General features: G+C 37.0%; 1 long non-coding RNA gene across 1 annotated transcript; it reads left to right on the plus strand.

Moving 5' to 3' along the window:
• The first annotated feature begins 6,562 nt into the window (after positions 1–6,562).
• On the plus strand, positions 6,563–9,105 carry LOC132629371 (uncharacterized). The gene is made up of 4 exons (XR_009578205.1): positions 6,563–6,697; positions 6,782–6,842; positions 7,396–7,542; positions 8,704–9,105. It is a non-coding gene; the product is annotated as an uncharacterized LOC132629371 (long non-coding RNA).
• Positions 9,106–9,397: the final 292 nt, after the last annotated feature.

Genomic DNA, 9,397 nt, shown 5'->3' on the forward strand with positions numbered 1-9,397 from the left:
ACGCCGCTACTACCGCCACCGCCGCCGCAAATTGGACGAACTGCCCTTCAAAAAACAAAATCATTACCATCATCTTTAAACCCACATCCACAACCACCACCATCATCTCGCCCAACAAATTTCATCCAACTCCTTCTCAAATTAGCCCCACCATAGCCTCAATCCCTTCTACAAAAGCTCCTTCGTCACATTTGGGTTTGCATAATTAACCTTCTATAAGACCTTTCACCACCGTTAAAAATTGATAGCTTGATGGAGCGAATTGACTCCCGTCCCATTTTGCATCACCATTACAATTTGAGATTAAAAATTAGAACTGCAGCAACTATATAGTAGTAACTAATTGTCTGGTTTTATTTGGGCAAGATAGCCATTATTGGAGTCGAAATAGATACCCAGAACCAGATAAAACCTGGTTGATTTCTCTAATGCGAAATTCTGAAACAAGAAGATGAATAAAAGAAGACCCAATTGATATGAAGTCTCAGGAAAAGAAGAAGATGAGTACTCCGAATGTATCAGTTCTGTTTTTTTTTGCAATCGACTTAGAATATAATTGCACAGCTACTGAAGAAATAACTTTGTTTGAAGAGAAATTCAAATATCAATGGAGATACTGACGCTAATCGACTGTAAAATTGAAGTAAGTGAGAATTGAAACAAACCCATTTCTTCCATAACTTTATTTTTGAAAGAAAATCAAAATCAAGAAACTAAAAAATGGTGAAAATGAAAAGAAAAGCATGATGAGAATATAGAAGAAGAAGCAGCAGCAGCTGGGGGCGGGGGCTGTGGCGGTGGGGGGGCTGTGGAGTGAAGAAGAAGAACAAGAAGAACAAGCAACTGGGGGCGGGGCTGGGGCGGGGTTGTGGAGTGGGAAGAAGAAGCAGCTGGGGGCGGAGTTATGGCGGGGGGAGGGGCTGTGGCGGGGGGGGGGGGGCTGTGGAGTGGGAAGAAGATGGTGGGTGGGGTTGTGGAGTGGGAGGGGATTGTGAAGAAGAGTTTTTATTTTTATTTTATTTTTTAATTGTATAATGTTTATTTTATTTTTTAATTGTATAACCTTTATTTTATTTTTTAATTCATATATATATATATATGAGCGGGTCCACTTTTTTTGTTTAGTTTCCAAACTAAGTTTTCGTGTCAAGTTCAGGGGTTAAAACATGTCTTTTCTCTATTTTAAAACAATAACTATAATTTACAAGCAAGAGACACGGTTTCCACCCTCAACTTGTTCCGAAAGGTCGAGTTCACACTCCAACTAATCAGGCGACTTATTACCTCCCTACACATTTAAAAAGTGAATTTATTTACTTATTCCTAACACAATCCCAAATTTTATGTGGAGTGATGTTATACACGCGCTTAACACGCGTATAATACCGCTTTTAAATATCTTTTTATTTTTGTTTCTTTTTCCCTTAATATTTCCTTTTTATCAAAATACGCTTCTTCTTCCTCGATTTCATTGAAAAATTGATGAAACTCATTTATTGTTTATCCAATTTTCTATCTGCAATACATGGATCTAAGTTGGGTTGCCTATATGTAGACAATTTATGTAGTTTTTTATGTCAAATTTTCAAAATAGAGACTCAAATTACCTTACTTTATTTGGATGAGTGACCACGTCTACGGACTTGGCTTTACCGGAAAATTTTGAAATGTACAGATCTGTCGGAATTGGTATTCTCCGGCGTTTTGTTGCTGAAGCAACGCCATTAACACGCCGTCGCTGCTCTCTCCTTTTCCCCTCTCTTTTGCTTTTGTTTTGAGGTGTATCGGTCAGAGTTTCTTGCCAGCCATATCGTTCTCTCTGCGTATTTCTATGGTCTTTTCAAATCTGGGAACGAGTCTGAAATCATGAATTTGTTATCACCATTTTGGATAACTTTAGGAAGATGAAAGGTTAATAGACAAAAACAAAACAAAAAAAAATCTAATATCAAGTGGTAGACCAGAAAGTGATTAGGATGGAGGAGAATGTATATATAAATAGTAGAATAGTGTGGAATAATAATAATACCCATAGGATCTAGTCTGAGTAATACAAGAGCATCTAAAAGGGAAATAATACAAGTCTGGAATAACATAAAGATAGAGAAGTCTTCAAGGCAGCGAACGGCCATGCTCACCCTGAAAACTCGAAGATAATGCTGAAGTGACTATCAGCCACGTGTAACAGAAGCGAATCCAACTTGATACTCTGCATTCATAAAGGAATACAGCAAGTGCAGGTCAGTACAAAACAACAGTACTGGTAGGTATCCTCGGCCGACTAAGCATAGCTAACACAATTCAGATAATAAAGCAGATAAGCAAACAAAGCAACAAGTACAATTCAAATGTAATCGAATCCAAGTACGCATCATCGCCTAAGTAAACATATAATCCCAAATGAGCCATGTCTGAATGTGTCAAGTTCGAATCTAACGTCACAAGTACAATACTAAAACATCTCAGAATCAAGTCATAATGCAATGCAATAGTGTATGAATGCAATGCAATGCCATGCAAATGCTGTGTACACATGTACTCCGGACGGAAATATCAACATCTCAGTAGCACAACCAGTGTGACTCGTGAAGTCTAAGTGCCACCCGTCCTGGATCTTTGCCTAATAAACAGACGAGACCCCGGATCTTTACCCATGAGGGGTTCTCACCGGCACCACTCTGGGGGACCCGTAGAGTCCATGCACTCACTCAATCAACGATTCCAGAACTAACATCGAATATCGGCCATCTCACGTCATCAAGTAAAATCGAGCCTAGCTCATCAAGTATTTCATCAAATATCATCAGTATCTCAACAGTGTATTATGAAAATGAAAGTGCGTGCAATGCACGTATCAACATCAATAATCATGCTCAACATCACAAATACCAACAATGAGTAAGCCAACAATATATCCGAGTCACGAATACCAACGGTGGGTATGCCAACAATATAACCAAATCACAAGTACCAACAGTGGGTACGCCAACAATATCGTAATCAAGATGATAAACAAAATCCAATATCTATCAACAACTCGTGGCATCAAGCTAACACAATAGAAAAATTAAATCACAACACAACGGGGTGGCTAGTCCCAAACACACAACATGGCCCAACCTAAGGCAATATCCAACCCAACTTCATACCCGAAGGTTCACATGCTGTCTCCGACAATATATCTAAATATATGCTTCGCTATACGAAGTCTCACCAATGGTAAGCCATAACCTACCTGGATAGCCGAACTGCAAACACCAACAAACCACTCTATCGCTTTGCCTTTCCGCTGAGCCTCAGAACCAAAGCAGTCTAGGCATATTCGAAATCTAGATTAGAAATCATGAAGAATGATACTAATATTACTACTATTCAATTTAGGTCAATCTAACCCTAGAAATTGGGAAAACGGGACCCACAAGGGCAAAACGAACAATTCGAAAGAAAAATATCAAATTAAGCTCTAGGTGATCATAACCTAACCACTAATTGCTAAATTAACCCATAGAGTTACCCAATTTCGAATTTAAAGCAAAACTCCCAATTTGGGTATAAGCCCTAACTCTTAGATTCCGAAATTCAACACTAAAAATGGAAGATATATGATTAACAAGCTTAGATTCATCAAAATCTAACATAAACACCATCAATTTCATCATTAATAAGCCTAGGGAAAATGTTCATCAAAACCCACTTTCATCTTCCATTACTAAGGGATTATTAATGGAAAGAGGGAATCTATGATGATAAGGATTAATGAAATAGAAGAGGGATAACAAGATTTGCCTCCAAGAGTATTCCCAAAATATCTCCAAGAACAGTCCCCAATAGCTCTAATTTCGAAATGGGAATAAATGAGGGTCTAAAGGCTTTTAACACTTCATTAATTATACACACTGCCTGTCACCCGCTTTGGCGACATTAGGACCGCTCCAGCAGCAGGGTTACTACTCCAGTGGTACCTCTGCCGCGGTGCTGATGCCGCCAAAGCGGGCGGCAGACACTAGAAAATTCACCCAAGTGTCACAATTCAATCCGATTTTCCGACTAATTTCCGAAGCCATCTGCTCACATACAATACACATAGACACACATAAAAATACGCTACGAAAGAGCCTGTGGCCTAGGAATTTCCAACGGAGGTCTCGTTGACCGAGTCATCCCCCGATACCTTAATTCCAATTTCCCAACCCAAGTCTCAAAATACATCTGAGTGTATTGGGAACCGAACCAAATACCCATACAAGTTCTAAACGACAGTCCGGACCTCTCGTAATCGACGAAATTCCGAAAAAGGTCCATTTACCCAAAAGACAACTTTGGGTAGACCATTTTTCACTTTAAGCCCATATTTCACAAAAGTAGCCCGAATCCGGCCTAGACACCTCGGGAAGCGTGCCAACGATCCCTTCGGATAAAAAATGAGCTAATCAATGCTCGGGAAAGAACGAAAATGTCGAAAAGACTATAATGACCAAACGGGTCGTTACAAGTGTGCGATTCGAATTTAGTCGAGGTTCAATATGAATACCAGACACCGAATGAGAAACAAAAAAAAACTAATTTCTAATTGTTATGACGTGTTTTTTATTAAAAAGATCCTGATGAATAAATAAATATGTAAAAAAAAATTATGAGTAAATACTCTTTTATAGTTGATAGATATATTTTATATGTGAAAAGTATGTCAAATCCTACCACAAGTAAGTGAAACTGAGATTTTAAAAAATTCACGAGTAGTGATTTAAAAATATTGATATGTCAAGAATATAATAACTATTTAAATTATTAATATTTGTATTTATTTATTAAAATATTAATATGTATAGAAATAGCCATTCAACAACAACATACCCAGTGTAATCCGATAAGTGAGTTCTGTGGAGGGTAGGATGTACGCAGACCATACCTTAACTTTGAGTGCAAAGAAGTTGTTTCCGAAAGACCCTCGGCTAGAAAGGAAAGAAAATTAAAGAAAAGAAAGGAAAGTAGAAGAAAAGGAAATTAAAGGAAAAAGAGTAATCGACGCAGACATTCAAAAATAATAAAATGTAAAAATGAAGATGACAGCAAAAGAGCAAGATAAAAAGCAACAACACAAGACAAAGTGATACACATTAAAGAGTAGACAACTACGCGATTACTAAATACTACTACTACTAAGAAATACGTGTATTGGGGTTGGACCCTATCTCTCCAACCTACAGTGTGACATCACTCGACTAATTACTACCCTAATCTCTGACCTCCACACTTTCCTATCTAGGGTCATGTCCTTAGTAAGCTAAAGTTGTACCATGTCTTGTCTATCACCTTTCCCAGTTCTTCTTCGGCCTACCTTTACCTCTCATAACTCCTGCAATAGCCAAACTCTCACACCTCCTTATTAGCGCATCCTCACACCTCCTATTCACACATGCCAAACTGTTTCAGACTCACTTCCCTCATTTTGTCTGCAACAGAGGTACTCCTATGTTGTCCTGAATAACTTCGTTCCTAATCATATCTCTCCTAGTATGCCCGCACATCCATTTAAGCATCCTCATCTCTGCCACATTCATCTTCTAGACGTGAGTATTCTTGACTGACCAACATTTTGCTCCATACAACAAAGTTAGTCTAACCACCACTCTATAAAACTTACCTTTAAGCCTTGGCGACACATTCTTATTGCACGAAACCCCAGAAGCAAGCCTCCATTTCACCCACCCCTCTCCAATACGATGTGCGACATCCTCGTCAATCTCCCACTTTCCTTGAATTATGGACTCAAGATACTTGAAGCTTCATTTCTTGGAGATGACTTGCGCATCAATCTTCACTTCCACCTCTGGCTCAAGCATTACGTCACTAAACCTACACTCCATATACTCTATTTTAGTCCTGCTTAACCTGAAACATTTAGACTATAGGGCCTGTCGCCAAACTTCCAACCTAGTGTTATCTCCTCCACGCGTCTCGTCAACCAATACTATGTCATTAGCGAGTAGCATACACCATAACACCTCCCCTTTAATATTCAATTTATCCATCGCTAAAGCAAATAGCCATTCATATTAACATTAGTACAAATAACTTTGTATGTTTATCCATAAGAGGTTTTTCTTGTTTTTTACAATAAATTAACACTAAAGAGGGAGAAAATAATAAATACAATAGAAATTAATAGATAACGGAAATAAAATGAAAATATTAAGTATTTCTATTAATGATCTATTTCTGAACAATAACGGTGACTAACATTTTAAATAATCTTTTTGAGAAATAAACCTCAAATATATCTATCTTTTATATTAAAGAAAATAGTCAAATGCCCCCTCAACGTTTGGCCGGTTTAATTATGATGCACCCAACCTTTGCGGGCGACCTATTACCCCCCTGAGCATGTTAAAAGTGAAATATTTTACCCCCTAAATCCTCCAACAGTAGTGCTTTTTTTAAGGATACGGCACGGCTATGGCACCACTATTGACCGGTCCGAGCAATATAACCTGCAGGCTGTACTAAACTTCTAAATATGGTTAACGATACGATACAAAGGAGTTTTAAGATTTTCTTGTGATCTTGTCATCCATTTATGTTTAGCTTAGAGCTTTTGACTCACTATCAAATATTGAATACATCAAATTAAGGTGATGGAGACACAAAGCACATCGGTTCTCCCACTGCAAAGCCACGCTCTCTTGAAATACCTTCCGTAAGTATTATGATGTGATGCTCTTTCATAACAATCAAATTTCCAGTTTCAAATATTGAAAGCAAGTTTTGTTACATTCTTTAGGGTGCAGTTACTGTCGGACGTGTTGCTGATAAGGCAGATGTGGTCATTCCGGTGCCTACAGGTAATGAAACCAGTTTTGTGAAAGAATTTAGCTTATTTACTGTCAGTTTATTAATTTTACACTATCAGTGTAATTTAACCTGTTGTAATCTGTTGTCTGTCTTATTTTTTCACGTAAATAGTTCCACCATACCTGTCGTATTTCTCAAGTAGTTAGTTTCCCTTATTATAGATAGTTACTTGTAATTATCTTTTTGGTGACCTGATAATATAAAAATCCTTTTGCGCTATTAGTGTATAGAAGTTAAACTCTTACAGAAATGCCTCCCTTTTTTCGCCTTTTCAAGGTGAAAAATTGTATGCCTGAAATGCTGATCAGCTTCCACCAGAATCTAAGATAATTTATGGATATTAAAATTTGTGATTTCTCTTATATATATATATTGATTATGAAAACAAACTTAATTTCTTGATGTAATCCCCTCTTTTCCAATTCTTAAAACATTGTTAAAGCAAGGAAATGAAAAGCCTTTAGACTCAAGGTAATAAATTGGTTGCCAAACAAAACATTTAGTTTCTGCCCGTAGCTGAAAATCTGTTGATGTACAAAACAGTATCTGGTGTACATGCTCGGTTGCAAAACATGGAGGAGTATCTCGTAGTGACAGATTTAGACAGCACGAATGGCACATTCATTGGTGAGAAGAGGCTCCAACCTGGTGTGGCTGCTGCTGCATTACCTGGAAGTATCGTGACATTTGGTACAACTTTTGTAGCCGATCCTACATTTTACTTTCAGCATCCTATTTACCTCTTCCTTTAAAGAGTAATGAAAATTGGATTTAACTTATATACACTGACAATATAAAAACCCTCACATAATCAGTGTAATTTAATTTCTTATAGCATGATGCATGTTTTATTTTTCGGGTAACTAGTTCTACTTGTCATGGTTATGGACAGTTATTTGTAGTTATCTTTTAAGTGACCTGATAGTGTAAAAACTCTCTAATAATATAAGGTATATAAGTTAAACTCATGAAAAATTCATTGGTGTAGCAATAAATTAGGGAATAGGTTTAATTAGGCCAGAGTCCTCAAAAGTGAGGCCACCTTAATTAAGTCAAGAGAAAAACATGTGTTAATGGCTAATCTGTAGTGTTGGATATTGGAGTACATATGTAGCATTAACCAAATGAAATGTTTCATGTCCCTTGTCTTTTATGTTATGAGAAACATTAAAAATTTATAAGATAAGTAAAAGGGGAAGGAAAAAAAACTATGTTGATGGACAGAGTTACCCGATACCAATAGTGGTGGGAGGTAATAGGTACCCCATGGAATTAGTCGAGGTGCGCGTAAAATGTTCCGGACACCACGGTTATCAAAAAAAAAAGGGAAAAAGATTTATGAGCATTTCTAGGGGAATGTTGGGATATCATCAGTTAGGGAATTGGTATGAAAGATCCCCTTACCAATTCCATGAAGCAAATATCTAGCTTAGGTATGTTGAGAAAGCCTTGTCGCATCATCTTTGTGGGGAAAAAAAGGCATATACTTATAGTAGATGTTCAGGCTTTCATTTCCATTCACTGAAATTTTTCTCAGTATTTTTTTATAATTTACGGGGTGGTCGTATTGCTTGTGCGATTTTATCAATTATTTGACTTATATAGACTGACAGTATAAAAGACATTTAAGCTATTGGTGTAGTTTAAACTATTGTTGCATGTTATCTTTTTCTTCTTTTTTTTTTGGAGGGGGGCGGGGGGGTTACCAATCCCACTTGTTATCATTTAGGTGACCTGATACTTTAAAAGTTCTTTTAAACCGTCTGTTTATAGAAGTTAAACTCGTATATTGTATGTGTCAACTTTCTGCTACCTCAAGTTGATTGTCTTTTCAAAAAATTACTCATTCAGGGGATACCAATTTGGCAATATTTCGAGTCGCAAAGCTTGAGAAGTTGGAAACTACTGCATCTGATTCTGAACCAGAAGAAGTTGAAGCTAATACAAAAGAAGAAGAGCCAAGCAGCAGCTAAAAAGTCACAAATTCCATTTTTCTGCAATAATTTTGTAAACAGAGGATATATATATATATATATATGTGTGATTTTGTTGAACTTATGTTTGTCCATTTTCTTCTTGACTTGGGTTTAAGTACCCCTTTGTTTTTCTTTCCCACCACTTTGTATATTACTTGGTTTTTGTTTCTTTTTCTTCTGTACTAAAAGACTAGTATGTCATTATATCTTCTGCAGAAAATGGCCAAATATACCCTAATGTATTCAATATAGAAAAACTTTACCTTCCGTTTCAAAAGTGTCTCATTCAATTGAAGAAATTTCAATCACAAGAAAGAAAGCTCGAACAAAATAAAGTTGACCAGGAGTGCCAAACCACTCTAATATCTTCACCCTTGCACCACCCTATGCTATTATACTTGAACTAGGGGCCCATTCCCTTGTGCTTTTATACACATGGAAATATCTTTTCTTATCAATTTGCCTTCATAAAAAAAAAGTCAAATTTCTTTGAGTTTGGTTACTACTATTTTAGTGTTCACCCTCTCATCCCTATTAGCCAAATGGCCCAAAATTTGCCATCATTGGCT

This window comes from Lycium barbarum, chromosome 2 (assembly GCF_019175385.1).
Source record: "Lycium barbarum isolate Lr01 chromosome 2, ASM1917538v2, whole genome shotgun sequence".
Taxonomy (NCBI): Eukaryota; Viridiplantae; Streptophyta; class Magnoliopsida; order Solanales; family Solanaceae; genus Lycium; species Lycium barbarum.